Source organism: Halyomorpha halys, unplaced genomic scaffold (assembly GCF_000696795.3).
Source record: "Halyomorpha halys isolate HHAL.00 unplaced genomic scaffold, Hhal_1.1 Scaffold450.1, whole genome shotgun sequence".
Classification (NCBI taxonomy): domain Eukaryota; kingdom Metazoa; phylum Arthropoda; class Insecta; order Hemiptera; family Pentatomidae; genus Halyomorpha; species Halyomorpha halys.
Window position 1 is genome coordinate 423,475 of NW_027111919.1, and position 15,063 is coordinate 438,537.

The following is a 15,063-nucleotide window of genomic DNA, read 5'->3' on the forward strand; positions in this document are numbered from 1 at the left end:
TCCACGGTCAACTATCTCTCATAATTATTATTATTATTTTAAAGTTTTAATACTTGTTAAAATATTAATATAATTATTAACATAATAATTATTTTTAGTCATGATAATAATAACAGGCCATCAATAACAATTCGAACATCTTTTATTGAAAGCCTAAACTTTTAAATATAAAGAACTTTCTAAGCATAGAAAATTTATAAGAAGGAAAAAAGAGAGTCTCTTTGAAATGTTGATTGTTTTTAAGTCCATAAAACTAATATTCGATGGTGAAACCTTTAAATAGGATTCCATTGTTAGTTGTAAGTAATATACTTTACTTTTGTAAATTTAATATTGAATTTAAAAAAAAAATAGATCGGTATTGCTCCTGGAATGCTTACATTCAGTTCAGAGACATTTTTTTTATTTTTTATTTTATACAATCGGAATGCAATCAAGAGAGAATTATTGACTGTTATATAAAATATGCTATGCCCGTTTTTATGATATAAAAACTACTGTTAGATCCTTCAAAATGAAATTCTTTGTCCATTTTTATGAATGAATAAAATTTGGTATTCTTTAATATAGTAGTTATCTACTTTGCCAATCATAAATTTTATTATCCTGATTCTTTACCCACGAAAAAAAATTAATTCTTGACCTTGTGAACTTTCATAATATTTAGTAATATTTCATTATTTATATAAAATTTTCTTTATTATTATTTTTTTTTATGTTGTTTATTAGTGTGTATAATTTCGGGTGTTAGTATGAATATAATATATTTTAAACTGGATGTATTATCTATTTATCAACATACCTTAATTATTTTTTATTCATTTCGACAGAACCTAACTTGCTAAATAACGATTGCTAAGACGGAATCGAGACCAATTATTCTGTCTAGTTTGTTTGGCAATCCAACTGGGATTTCGCAAGTGGCTTGTTTAATTAATTATAATAGAAATGTCTATAGTATGCCATTTTCTATCAATTAATGTCGGTATGTGGTATTTGCATAATGTATTTCCAAATCGATTTTATTTGTTGCAAGATATATTTGTGGTCAAGATAAGCGATTTCGTCTAGAACTCACAAGGATAATGAACAGTGTGTCCTCAAAATTTTTAATTTTTTACAAAACATTTTTTGTCTTTAGGGTGGCAATAAAACTAGTGTTGAACTTTTTTTTTTAAATTATTGCACTGAGGTAGGTGCGCTATAAATAGAATTGAAAGCAAATAAAATTGTGTTTGTATCTTTTGTCTTTCTCTAAACTTTTAGCTCGAATAACAAATTCAAGAAACCTCTTGAACTCATAAGAAGTATGTTGTATTATTGTATCATTTGTGTTTTTAAAAATGTTATTTCAAATGATTTAAATTCAATATTATTATATTTATTTTAAAATAAATTATTTTAAATCCATTAACTGATAAATTAATTTCTAATTCTCTAAATATCCAGGTACTAGAAAGTTAAAAGTGTGAAATGCTAAGATGAAGAGTGAAATTAATGTAATTGTAAACATTTCTATCGATAAGCCTATATAGTAACGTTTTATTATTTAATTTTTTATAGTATAGTATTTAACTTTATCATTACCGAACCATTTATGTACTCCAGATAAAATACCATTCCTATCCTTATCAGACTTCAAACAGGTTCTGATCAAATAAAGGATATCCGAAATCGACCGTATTTTTTTTTTATTTATCTTGTTATGAAATTTATTTAGGAATTTTACATGTAATTAATAAATAATAATAAGTTGATAACATTTCCATAACAGGGTAACGATTAGTTTAGTTAACGTTAATATAAATAAACAATAATTATCTTTTTTAATTTTAAAAATTATAAGTGATGTATATTAGCATTAAACAATAATAAATCAACTCTTTTCCCCTTTATTGCAATTTATTTAATTCAAAATAAATCTCCAATTATGAAAATATTTAATAAAAAATCCACAACATTTTTTTGTCAATTTCATTCATTAATTATTATTTGGTATAGAAACAATTAAAATTGGAATAAAATACGACTTGCTGCTTCGTTAAGGACTTAAGTTAAACTTTAAGTGAATTTATAAAATACAAAGTTAGGGGTCCGTCAGACATTTCTATAAATTCCACAAGCAGTGCCCACTGGCCACCGTGATCCATAGCATTTCCAACTTTTAGTAATAAATTATATATTGTAATGAATAGAATTCGAAGGAGTAAATTGTTAATTTTAAAATATAAACTAAAATAATGATAATTTTTAAACTAGAGTATTATTTAGAAAATAATTTAGAAAGGCCCCATATTATAAAGTCCCCAATAATTTTTATATTTTGTTCCTCTAAATTTGTATTGTATTTGATATATTTTTTGTATTAATTTTTTTTCATCAATTAAAAGCTGTTTTTGTTTCATTTCATTCATTCTAAAACGTATCGAAATTTATCAAGAAAGTTTAGTGATATTTTTACTGGCAGTTAAATCGAATTATATTCATATAGCGAATCAGATCAAGTTTATAGCAGAAGTTTTATTTTTTTAGAAATTATCTTCACATATACATTAAATTCTATCGAGAAATATGTTTTAAACATCTATATACATAAAGTCCTACATCGTTTATATTGAATCAGATTTTTCATTTTTTTTTTCGATTAATTATCAAAATCGTTTTTATTTAAGCAGTTAAGGAAGCATAATAAAAAAAAAAAAAAAATACTTAATTTTTTAACGTTTTAGCTTACACGTCTCTTTTCTGATTTTCAATATGTTTTACTTAACCTATTTAGCTAATATGAAAAATTCATTTCGTTATTTTCTGGCCGGGATTCGTTGTCATGAAACCGATGTAGCAACCGGTAATTCGCAAGCATAACTACGGAGATGTGTAATTACCAATAATTAACAAGACTAATGATCGTAACAATAGAATTGGTCCGGCCACAAACAGTTTCCCAAAATGGATTCGGTGTTTTACAATACCTAGCCAAAATTACCCCCTTAACCCAGTTGAGATAATCATGAAACCAATTAGGGAACAGAATATATTTCAGGAACAAAATCTGCTTTAATTCGAAATCACTGTTTTATTTTTTTAAAATTAATATTAAATATTTATTTTAAATAATTATAAATAAAGTATTTAAAGTACGATAATGGTAATACATCCTTCTAGTAAACTCCATCTAATGAAAGTTGACATCATCACCTATATTGACGAGTCTACTTTACACAATCCTCCCTTTTACTCTCGGTTCTGATATCAATAACTATTTTTTATATGAGGGTAATATGTTCGTTATCGCGTAAAGACAAATTTAGAAATTTACAAGTTTCGGGATTTCCAGGGATCAAAAAAGTTATTTTCACTACTGCATTGAGTTAAATAAAAATTTATTAAATATATATGTATTAATATATGGAAAGAGTGTTTCACGAGATAAACAAAAATTACAATTATTGTACTTACAATAACATAAAATTTAAAGTAATATAAGTCTCTGGAGTCCAAAAAAATGTTGTTTTTCTCTATTACATTAAGTTAAATAAAAATTTATAAAATTCTCTTTATTAAATATATATGTATTAAGTTATGCACTGGGTATTTCACGAGATATAAATAAAACTTAAATATTTATGAAAAGTAAAATTATTATACAAATACAAAATTTACAAGTTTTAGAGTCTCTTGAGTCGAAAAAAGTCTTTCTTGTCTTTCTCTACTACATTAAGTTAAACAAAAATTTATAAAATCCTTCTTATTAAATATATATGCATAATGTTATGCGCAGGATATTTCACAAGATATAAATCAAACTTAAATATAAAATTATTGTCCAAAAAAGTGTTGTTTTTCTCTACTACATTAAGTTAAATAAACATTTATAAAATTCTTCTTATTAAATGCCCTGTGCATAACTATAAGTATAAATAAAAGCCATTCTAAACTTAAAACAGTGTTTGAGAAAGTAACCCACTTCAGAAACAATTTTGAAGGAAAAATTTAAAAAGATAGCAAAACCAAAATATCTAGAAACTAGAAAAATAATATTTCTTATTTATATTGCTGTAAGAATCTATTTGTTTCTTATTTTATGTATTTATATTTTGTTTTTCTCCTCCCAGTATCTCTTCGAAATTAAATTATATTAACAAAGTTGGGTGACTATTAATAATTAATTACTAATCAGTTTTTATTGATTTAACATATTCCATATTTTGCTTAGAGCCAATTTTAGTTTTGGCTTTTATTATTACTAATGCTTACTTATTCATTTGGTACCACTAAGCAGTTTTAAAATTTTGATTATTTTTAATTAATAGCAGAATATATTTATTTTAAAAAAAAAATATTTAACTTAATATTAAAATAATTTCATATAATTATAAAGCGGTATCATGAGACAGTTGTAGGCCAAAATCATAAACCAGGACAAAAAAGAACCTGAATCCTTTATTTAGAATAATTATTCAAGATTATATGATCGTAATAAATTTTTATTACTACTATTATAGCATGGGCTCATTAAGCAATATCTTCAATAGCCTACATAGTCATAAAATTACTAGTACAATACATAACCGGTTGTCATCATCGTTAGTTGCATGTTTATAGTAGAGAGAGTTGGATTTCACAGGAGATAGCTTGGAATAGAACTGGTTTGAGAAACATCGCGTTGAATGCTTGAGTACAGTTCTCAACTCGTGTAAGTACATGTTCTCTTCTTGAAGTAACTAAACTAGTCTAAAACTTACATTGAAATTTATCTAAATTCTTTAAAAAAAAAAAAAAAAAAGAAATCATACAAACCAATATAATCGATTATACAAAAAAATTTTTATGAACATTATGTCGTTTTATTTTATGACTTTTTATACGCGTAACAGTCTTTGTTCACTACAAGACCCGAAGAATGCCAAAAGGATGCTCAATGAAAGATCTAACTTTTGTTTGTTTTCTTAATAACAGGTTTTATTAATTAATAAAAATAAAAATTAACAAAATTAAGTAAAAAAATTATTAACGTTTTAATTATTCATTAATATCATACATCCCTACTTACTGTGAAGAAGTTATAATTCTTTACTTGAGTAACTAGATTTTTCAACGTTTAGTATTGGTGTTATCTTTACAGTTGGTACGGATATCCAGACTAAACTAAAGAATAAAAATGAGATACAAATATTTATAAAGTGACAAATGAATTATTTATATACAAGATAAAGAATTAAATTTCAGTTTCACTTACTAGAAACCTCAACATCAAGATAGGAAGAGGTGTAGCTGGGTATTAACGTGCTAAACACTCAAGCATGCTAGATTTCTTGCCAGCCCAACAAATTCACTGTTTAATGCGCCAAAAAATACATCACATTTTTTTAAAAAATGTTTTTAAAATTAAATTAACTTGTACAGATTATATGTATAACTTTCGCTTTTGTGTTCGCATACATATAAAAATTTTAGTTGTTTTTTTTAATGTAATCGAATCCAGTTTTGTTATTAATTGGTTCCTTATTAGAAACCAGCATTTTTTTTTTATTGTAGTTTTTTATGAGCTATTTCGATATTTTTTTTTTTCATTTCACAACAAAAATCTAACGCTGTATTATTGCTATAGAAGAACACAGTAACTTGGAGTTTATGTAGCAATAAAAACCAAACCCATCAATATAACTAATAAAAAATATTTTAAATTTGCATATTTTGGGTCAATTGAGACTAATAAACTACACGTGCTTGTATTTTTTATTAATTATTAAAAATTTTAATATTACTATAAATATATGGATACCTAAATCAAATTCTTTAAATATACAGATAGTTTTTTTTTATGATAAAATTTATTAATTTTAAAAAAACGCAATTTCAATACTGTTATAATTACAGAATCTATTGAAATGAGAATCGTTGTTAAAGATTATCACCCCAAAAAACGTAAATTTATAAATCCATTATTTGAGGCGGTCGGCTGTAAAATATGGTATCTCGCATTTTGTATTATTTTAAATTTTTGACCTAACTAGAATTTTTTAAGGCTGATTTAATAAATTATTGGAATCTTTAAATATTAAGAAAATTTGCGTTTTTAAAAGTATGATGCTGAAATTAAGTTAAGGTACGTGTTTGCTGGTTAAACGTAAAAAAAAATTAATTAACAAGTATCTTAACATCGTAAAATATTTCCTTTTTTTTTTTAGTTATAAGTTGTATTAACGTTTATAATAAAATGTTTTCGTCATGGCTCTGAATTAACATTTTCTGTTACTGTTTTTGTCCGTGCTTTTTGTTAGTTTTCACTGTAATATCCACTTCCTAATACATCTTTTTCTTGATCCAGTAGAGGTTTCTAATTACAGAGATTAACAGTTAACAGCCCTAATTATAGAATTTAGCAGAGAATTTTTTCCACAAGTGAATTATGGGCTTGGGAGATCATTTGATCCCCGGCTCTAGTCCGTCCGCTTCATCTCGGCAACTAGAACTGCTACTCTGCCTCAAACTCTCTCACCTAGACCGCCTCTACCTAAGTCAGTGTCCAGGGCTCATCCCCTGGCACGGCCTTCCTTTCTAACTATAAATTAATACGCCTTGTCGTGGGCCTTCTGTAAAGTGGGTATCAGGCTGGAGAAATTGCCTAAGACCAGACAACCCCGACATATACATTTTATTTTCCACTTTTCTCATCACTTTAATTTATTAATACCATTCTGTAAAATAATTTACGTTGGCATACCGAAACGTTGGCACGATTAAATAAGTTATTTCAACTAATTTGTGTTATATTTTGACCGCACCCCCCAACCATCTTCTCCTCGTATAAGTCATCCACGGTCAACTATCTCTCATAATTATTATTATTATTTTAAAGTTTTAATACTTGTTAAAATATTAATATAATTATTAACATAATAATTATTTTTAGTCATGATAATAATAACAGGCCATCAATAACAATTCGAACATCTTTTATTGAAAGCCTAAACTTTTAAATATAAAGAACTTTCTAAGCATAGAAAATTTATAAGAAGGAAAAAAGAGAGTCTCTTTGAAATGTTGATTGTTTTTAAGTCCATAAAACTAATATTCGATGGTGAAACCTTTAAATAGGATTCCATTGTTAGTTGTAAGTAATATACTTTACTTTTGTAAATTTAATATTGAATTTAAAAAAAAAATAGATCGGTATTGCTCCTGGAATGCTTACATTCAGTTCAGAGACATTTTTTTTATTTTTTATTTTATACAATCGGAATGCAATCAAGAGAGAATTATTGACTGTTATATAAAATATGCTATGCCCGTTTTTATGATATAAAAACTACTGTTAGATCCTTCAAAATGAAATTCTTTGTCCATTTTTATGAATGAATAAAATTTGGTATTCTTTAATATAGTAGTTATCTACTTTGCCAATCATAAATTTTATTATCCTGATTCTTTACCCACGAAAAAAAATTAATTCTTGACCTTGTGAACTTTCATAATATTTAGTAATATTTCATTATTTATATAAAATTTTCTTTATTATTATTTTTTTTTATGTTGTTTATTAGTGTGTATAATTTCGGGTGTTAGTATGAATATAATATATTTTAAACTGGATGTATTATCTATTTATCAACATACCTTAATTATTTTTTATTCATTTCGACAGAACCTAACTTGCTAAATAACGATTGCTAAGACGGAATCGAGACCAATTATTCTGTCTAGTTTGTTTGGCAATCCAACTGGGATTTCGCAAGTGGCTTGTTTAATTAATTATAATAGAAATGTCTATAGTATGCCATTTTCTATCAATTAATGTCGGTATGTGGTATTTGCATAATGTATTTCCAAATCGATTTTATTTGTTGCAAGATATATTTGTGGTCAAGATAAGCGATTTCGTCTAGAACTCACAAGGATAATGAACAGTGTGTCCTCAAAATTTTTAATTTTTTACAAAACATTTTTTGTCTTTAGGGTGGCAATAAAACTAGTGTTGAACTTTTTTTTTTAAATTATTGCACTGAGGTAGGTGCGCTATAAATAGAATTGAAAGCAAATAAAATTGTGTTTGTATCTTTTGTCTTTCTCTAAACTTTTAGCTCGAATAACAAATTCAAGAAACCTCTTGAACTCATAAGAAGTATGTTGTATTATTGTATCATTTGTGTTTTTAAAAATGTTATTTCAAATGATTTAAATTCAATATTATTATATTTATTTTAAAATAAATTATTTTAAATCCATTAACTGATAAATTAATTTCTAATTCTCTAAATATCCAGGTACTAGAAAGTTAAAAGTGTGAAATGCTAAGATGAAGAGTGAAATTAATGTAATTGTAAACATTTCTATCGATAAGCCTATATAGTAACGTTTTATTATTTAATTTTTTATAGTATAGTATTTAACTTTATCATTACCGAACCATTTATGTACTCCAGATAAAATACCATTCCTATCCTTATCAGACTTCAAACAGGTTCTGATCAAATAAAGGATATCCGAAATCGACCGTATTTTTTTTTTATTTATCTTGTTATGAAATTTATTTAGGAATTTTACATGTAATTAATAAATAATAATAAGTTGATAACATTTCCATAACAGGGTAACGATTAGTTTAGTTAACGTTAATATAAATAAACAATAATTATCTTTTTTAATTTTAAAAATTATAAGTGATGTATATTAGCATTAAACAATAATAAATCAACTCTTTTCCCCTTTATTGCAATTTATTTAATTCAAAATAAATCTCCAATTATGAAAATATTTAATAAAAAATCCACAACATTTTTTTGTCAATTTCATTCATTAATTATTATTTGGTATAGAAACAATTAAAATTGGAATAAAATACGACTTGCTGCTTCGTTAAGGACTTAAGTTAAACTTTAAGTGAATTTATAAAATACAAAGTTAGGGGTCCGTCAGACATTTCTATAAATTCCACAAGCAGTGCCCACTGGCCACCGTGATCCATAGCATTTCCAACTTTTAGTAATAAATTATATATTGTAATGAATAGAATTCGAAGGAGTAAATTGTTAATTTTAAAATATAAACTAAAATAATGATAATTTTTAAACTAGAGTATTATTTAGAAAATAATTTAGAAAGGCCCCATATTATAAAGTCCCCAATAATTTTTATATTTTGTTCCTCTAAATTTGTATTGTATTTGATATATTTTTTGTATTAATTTTTTTTCATCAATTAAAAGCTGTTTTTGTTTCATTTCATTCATTCTAAAACGTATCGAAATTTATCAAGAAAGTTTAGTGATATTTTTACTGGCAGTTAAATCGAATTATATTCATATAGCGAATCAGATCAAGTTTATAGCAGAAGTTTTATTTTTTTAGAAATTATCTTCACATATACATTAAATTCTATCGAGAAATATGTTTTAAACATCTATATACATAAAGTCCTACATCGTTTATATTGAATCAGATTTTTCATTTTTTTTTTCGATTAATTATCAAAATCGTTTTTATTTAAGCAGTTAAGGAAGCATAATAAAAAAAAAAAAAAAATACTTAATTTTTTAACGTTTTAGCTTACACGTCTCTTTTCTGATTTTCAATATGTTTTACTTAACCTATTTAGCTAATATGAAAAATTCATTTCGTTATTTTCTGGCCGGGATTCGTTGTCATGAAACCGATGTAGCAACCGGTAATTCGCAAGCATAACTACGGAGATGTGTAATTACCAATAATTAACAAGACTAATGATCGTAACAATAGAATTGGTCCGGCCACAAACAGTTTCCCAAAATGGATTCGGTGTTTTACAATACCTAGCCAAAATTACCCCCTTAACCCAGTTGAGATAATCATGAAACCAATTAGGGAACAGAATATATTTCAGGAACAAAATCTGCTTTAATTCGAAATCACTGTTTTATTTTTTTAAAATTAATATTAAATATTTATTTTAAATAATTATAAATAAAGTATTTAAAGTACGATAATGGTAATACATCCTTCTAGTAAACTCCATCTAATGAAAGTTGACATCATCACCTATATTGACGAGTCTACTTTACACAATCCTCCCTTTTACTCTCGGTTCTGATATCAATAACTATTTTTTATATGAGGGTAATATGTTCGTTATCGCGTAAAGACAAATTTAGAAATTTACAAGTTTCGGGATTTCCAGGGATCAAAAAAGTTATTTTCACTACTGCATTGAGTTAAATAAAAATTTATTAAATATATATGTATTAATATATGGAAAGAGTGTTTCACGAGATAAACAAAAATTACAATTATTGTACTTACAATAACATAAAATTTAAAGTAATATAAGTCTCTGGAGTCCAAAAAAATGTTGTTTTTCTCTATTACATTAAGTTAAATAAAAATTTATAAAATTCTCTTTATTAAATATATATGTATTAAGTTATGCACTGGGTATTTCACGAGATATAAATAAAACTTAAATATTTATGAAAAGTAAAATTATTATACAAATACAAAATTTACAAGTTTTAGAGTCTCTTGAGTCGAAAAAAGTCTTTCTTGTCTTTCTCTACTACATTAAGTTAAACAAAAATTTATAAAATCCTTCTTATTAAATATATATGCATAATGTTATGCGCAGGATATTTCACAAGATATAAATCAAACTTAAATATAAAATTATTGTCCAAAAAAGTGTTGTTTTTCTCTACTACATTAAGTTAAATAAACATTTATAAAATTCTTCTTATTAAATGCCCTGTGCATAACTATAAGTATAAATAAAAGCCATTCTAAACTTAAAACAGTGTTTGAGAAAGTAACCCACTTCAGAAACAATTTTGAAGGAAAAATTTAAAAAGATAGCAAAACCAAAATATCTAGAAACTAGAAAAATAATATTTCTTATTTATATTGCTGTAAGAATCTATTTGTTTCTTATTTTATGTATTTATATTTTGTTTTTCTCCTCCCAGTATCTCTTCGAAATTAAATTATATTAACAAAGTTGGGTGACTATTAATAATTAATTACTAATCAGTTTTTATTGATTTAACATATTCCATATTTTGCTTAGAGCCAATTTTAGTTTTGGCTTTTATTATTACTAATGCTTACTTATTCATTTGGTACCACTAAGCAGTTTTAAAATTTTGATTATTTTTAATTAATAGCAGAATATATTTATTTTAAAATATAAAAATTATTAAAATATAATTGAATTAGGAAAAAAAAATTAAATAATTGCTTTAAAACATATTTAAGAGAAGGATAATTCAGTATAAATACTTCATAAAGAAAAAAGTATTGTTGAGAGTTCAAAGAATACAAATTTAACATTCAAAGTACTTAATTATTGTTTATTATATAAATTTCTTTTCTTACATATAACTATATAAGGAAGCCTCTTGTTATATATGTTACCAGATTTGGCAAACAATAAATAATAATCATTTTATTAGCTGCTGGTATGCATAACTATAATTGCTTAGTAATTAGAATATTTTTTGAAATTCAATGAATTTTCTTTATAATTTTAATTTATAATAATCGAATCTATATAATCTAATAATATAATCATAAGATAATCTAGAAAGAGCTATGTCCAATGAAAATTTTTTAGGTTTAAATAAGAATATAATGTTGTATATATGCAAAACAAAAATTTAATTTTAATCAAATATATATCTAGATACAATGAAACCATTATCTTAAGTATTATTGTTAATGTTTGCTAAAAAATAATAAACATTCTAATGTATATAATAAAATAATTATAATTCATTTATATAATTATTTAATGGAGCGTGTCCGAACCTAAATAATTCTATTTACAGAATAACAAAATATATACATTCTAAAAATGCGTGGCAAATTAATTATGAGAAAATGAAATCAAATTTATATCATTTGGATGGTTGTATTCAGAGTAGTTTTGTAGCTGATCTACAGATGGCGCTACATGTCTGTTTTTAATCAGTTATTCTTAATTTATAATTTTTATTTGTAATAAACATTCAGTTGTTTAATATTTAAATGAAATTAGTAATAAAGTGCTCATATTTATATAATATAAAAAATTTACAAAAAAATAATAAAATAACCATTACCTGGTTTGTGGTACTCATTGTAGTTCCTAAGCTTACCAAGAGATAGCGCTGAATGTCTGTTTTGCTTACTATGTTAGTTTTTTTTGTTATCAAACAGTGTTTAAATGCAATTGCAATTGTTTTGAATTTTTAATTTAAAAATCAGGTATTTTAAATGAAAAAACATAATTTTAGAAAATAGGAGATTTTTATTAATGATTATAATAATTCTAAATTATTTAGTAATTCTCAGATAAATAAATGGTAAGTTATAGTTTATTTCTTATATGGTCTAAAAAACTTTTAAGATTTATTTAAATCCCGTGCATTTAGATTTCCATAAAAGGGGTCATTATTTTACTAATAGTTTAATAAGTATAATTTAATTATAATGATTTAAAATTTCCAAAAGATCTGCCAAAAGAGGTTTTTAACTACTAATCTTTAGTTCAACTACAGTAACATACTATAAATTTAGTGAAACAGTATAATGGTTTGTATTTCTCTCTGGGCCATCTACACCCATTGGGCCTGAATCCAGGACACCATGACCTATGGGGCGTCTGAACTCCTATGATTGATATTATAACCAATTGACCAATTTTGGTCAGTTTTTTAATTTATTGTACTTGTAATCGGCTACAGCTGTAGTGTATACAAGAGAGTGCAAGTAGAGGTTACTACTCTTTCTAAATTGAGAAAATAGTGGTATCTTTAGTGGTTATTCTGACCAGTGCCATCTTTAACCCATGGACCAACTAGCACATCCTCACTCTTGTGATCAAATAAATTACAACATATTGAGAATAAACTGAGAAGAAAGTTTGTTTCAAGAAAGATAAAGCAGCTTATCACTGATGATAATAGAAACTAAAGCACTTAAGTAAATAAAATAGTGAAAGAGTAATTCATGATTTTTATAATTAAAAACTAAGAAAAGTACATCATGAAAATGCATAATTTTTCTTTTTAATATTTTTTTTTCCAAATATTAAATAAATTAATGATTTTAACTGCTTGCTGTTGGTAACCCAAAATTGTTCAAAACAGAATTTGAAGAACCCCTTATCTGATCTGAAGAGCCTCTATACCTTAATTTTTATGTAATTTTGTTCCAGAATTTCCATCTCTGGATTATGAAATAGTTGATTTGTATGCGTTAGCGAGTTTTTTTAAATACTTTTTTCTAGCTTAATTTTACTTATTTTATTAAACTTACGAGTATTTTGTTTTTTATCAAAGCAAAAAATTTTTACTTCCTTAATCAAATTTTATAAAAAAAATTCAAAAGGATATTGAAATTCGATCAGGCATGAGTAGTCAGAAAAGTTGTTTCAATCACATAACCCTTTCACCGGACAGTTGTTAGATATTTCTTATGCAATCGTTTGTAAAATATGACCACATTCACTTTCTAAGGTTGGAAAATAGTATTTGTTTTCTTAAAGAATTTTTTTCCCTACAAATCTATAATCTGCAATGAATTTCTATCCTGTTTATTTTTTACAAAAAATATTTATTACTTAATATATATTATTTCATTCGTAATAAACCACTGATTGTGTCTTTTTAAGTATAAAGGACAACATTATCCAATAGTTTCGTAAAAAAAAACAAAAAAAAAAACATATAAACTAAATAATTAATTAGTAACAAAAAGTGTCCACCTGTAGTGTGGAATAGTGTTTGTAATAATTGAAGGCACAGAATTACAGCTTGAAGGCTCGTTAATACGGTCACATTTCCAGCCATTACTGATGTCGCTGCCACTACTATAGTGCAAACTGCAGGAAAGATGTTGTCATGACAGCATATACTGTCGCAGCACTATTGTGCCAGGTCTTGTCTAATAGTTGACAGTACATATCGCGACATTGAAGCTACTTTAAGCCTATTATATAATGAATTTTAAGATCTTTATAAGGACCAAATAGTCAAATGAATTACTTCATCTGGCAGAGTTGTTCAATTTTTTTTTTTTTTATGCAGCCTTTTATTGCTTTTCAGCAACAGTATCTTCTTCATTTTGATCTATTATTTGTCATAATTAAATTCGTGGCACTTCCCACAATATTTTTTATTGTATTTTTCTAAAGTTTTATATTGCAAACTGTGTTTTATATATCTTTTTTAATTAGGTCTCTAAAACATTGTTTTACATATATACTCTTCTTGTCACCTAGGTTGCAACCAGAATAAATCAGATGTTTTTTAATGTGTTTTTAAAAATAAAATTTATAATAAAGTTGTATGTCTTTAACTTTTTTGTCCATTCGGTGATCGTAAGCCTTATCTAAATCTGTTAATACTGAGTTGGAAAAATAACTATAAAAGTGAATCTCTATTAATCTTGATAAAGTTGTAATAATATATTCAATTTCATCCTCAGAAAATATTTGACATTTTAACCTGTGTAAATATACGGTTTATATTTTTCGAAGAGGAACTGGATTTAGCAAAAGGTTAACTGGGTCAGTCTGGTTCTAAACCAATTATGTTCCTTCTTTTTTTTTTTTTTTAATTAAGTCTCTTTCATTCCGTATTTATACTTTTGGTTTTTCTTTCGTGGAATATGAAAATGGTTTTTGTTAAACTTAATGATGAAGCTTTTATCTCAGAATCGGGAGTGGATTTCAACAGAGAGACGCATTCTATTTATTTAGTGTTCCTGCGTAATATGTTCAGTTATCTTAATATAAACCATACTATATTCAAGATATATATCTTGGTATATATAAAAATAAATTATACTAATGAAAACAATAATTAGGTATATAATAGTAATAGAAAATCGTGAATAATAATTTTTACTTTAACTTACTTGTATATGAAATATATAATGTAAAGGGAAGTAAAAAAAATTCGTATTGACCTTGAAAAATTCTGAATCGTAGTTTTCAATGCAATTTTATTTTTAGTTTTGTATCCGCGTCTCTTAAAATTTAATGGCCTTGCTCGAAAACGAAAAGTTGCTCCGAAACTGAAATTACGAGTTTAAAGTATATATATATATGTAT

General features: G+C 25.3%; 1 protein-coding gene across 10 annotated transcripts in view; it reads left to right on the forward strand.

Moving 5' to 3' along the window:
- Positions 1-15,063, forward strand: part of LOC106682909 (CAP-Gly domain-containing linker protein 1) — a 457,329-nt gene that overhangs the window by 319,819 nt on the left and 122,447 nt on the right. The gene's annotated exons all lie outside the window — the stretch shown is intronic.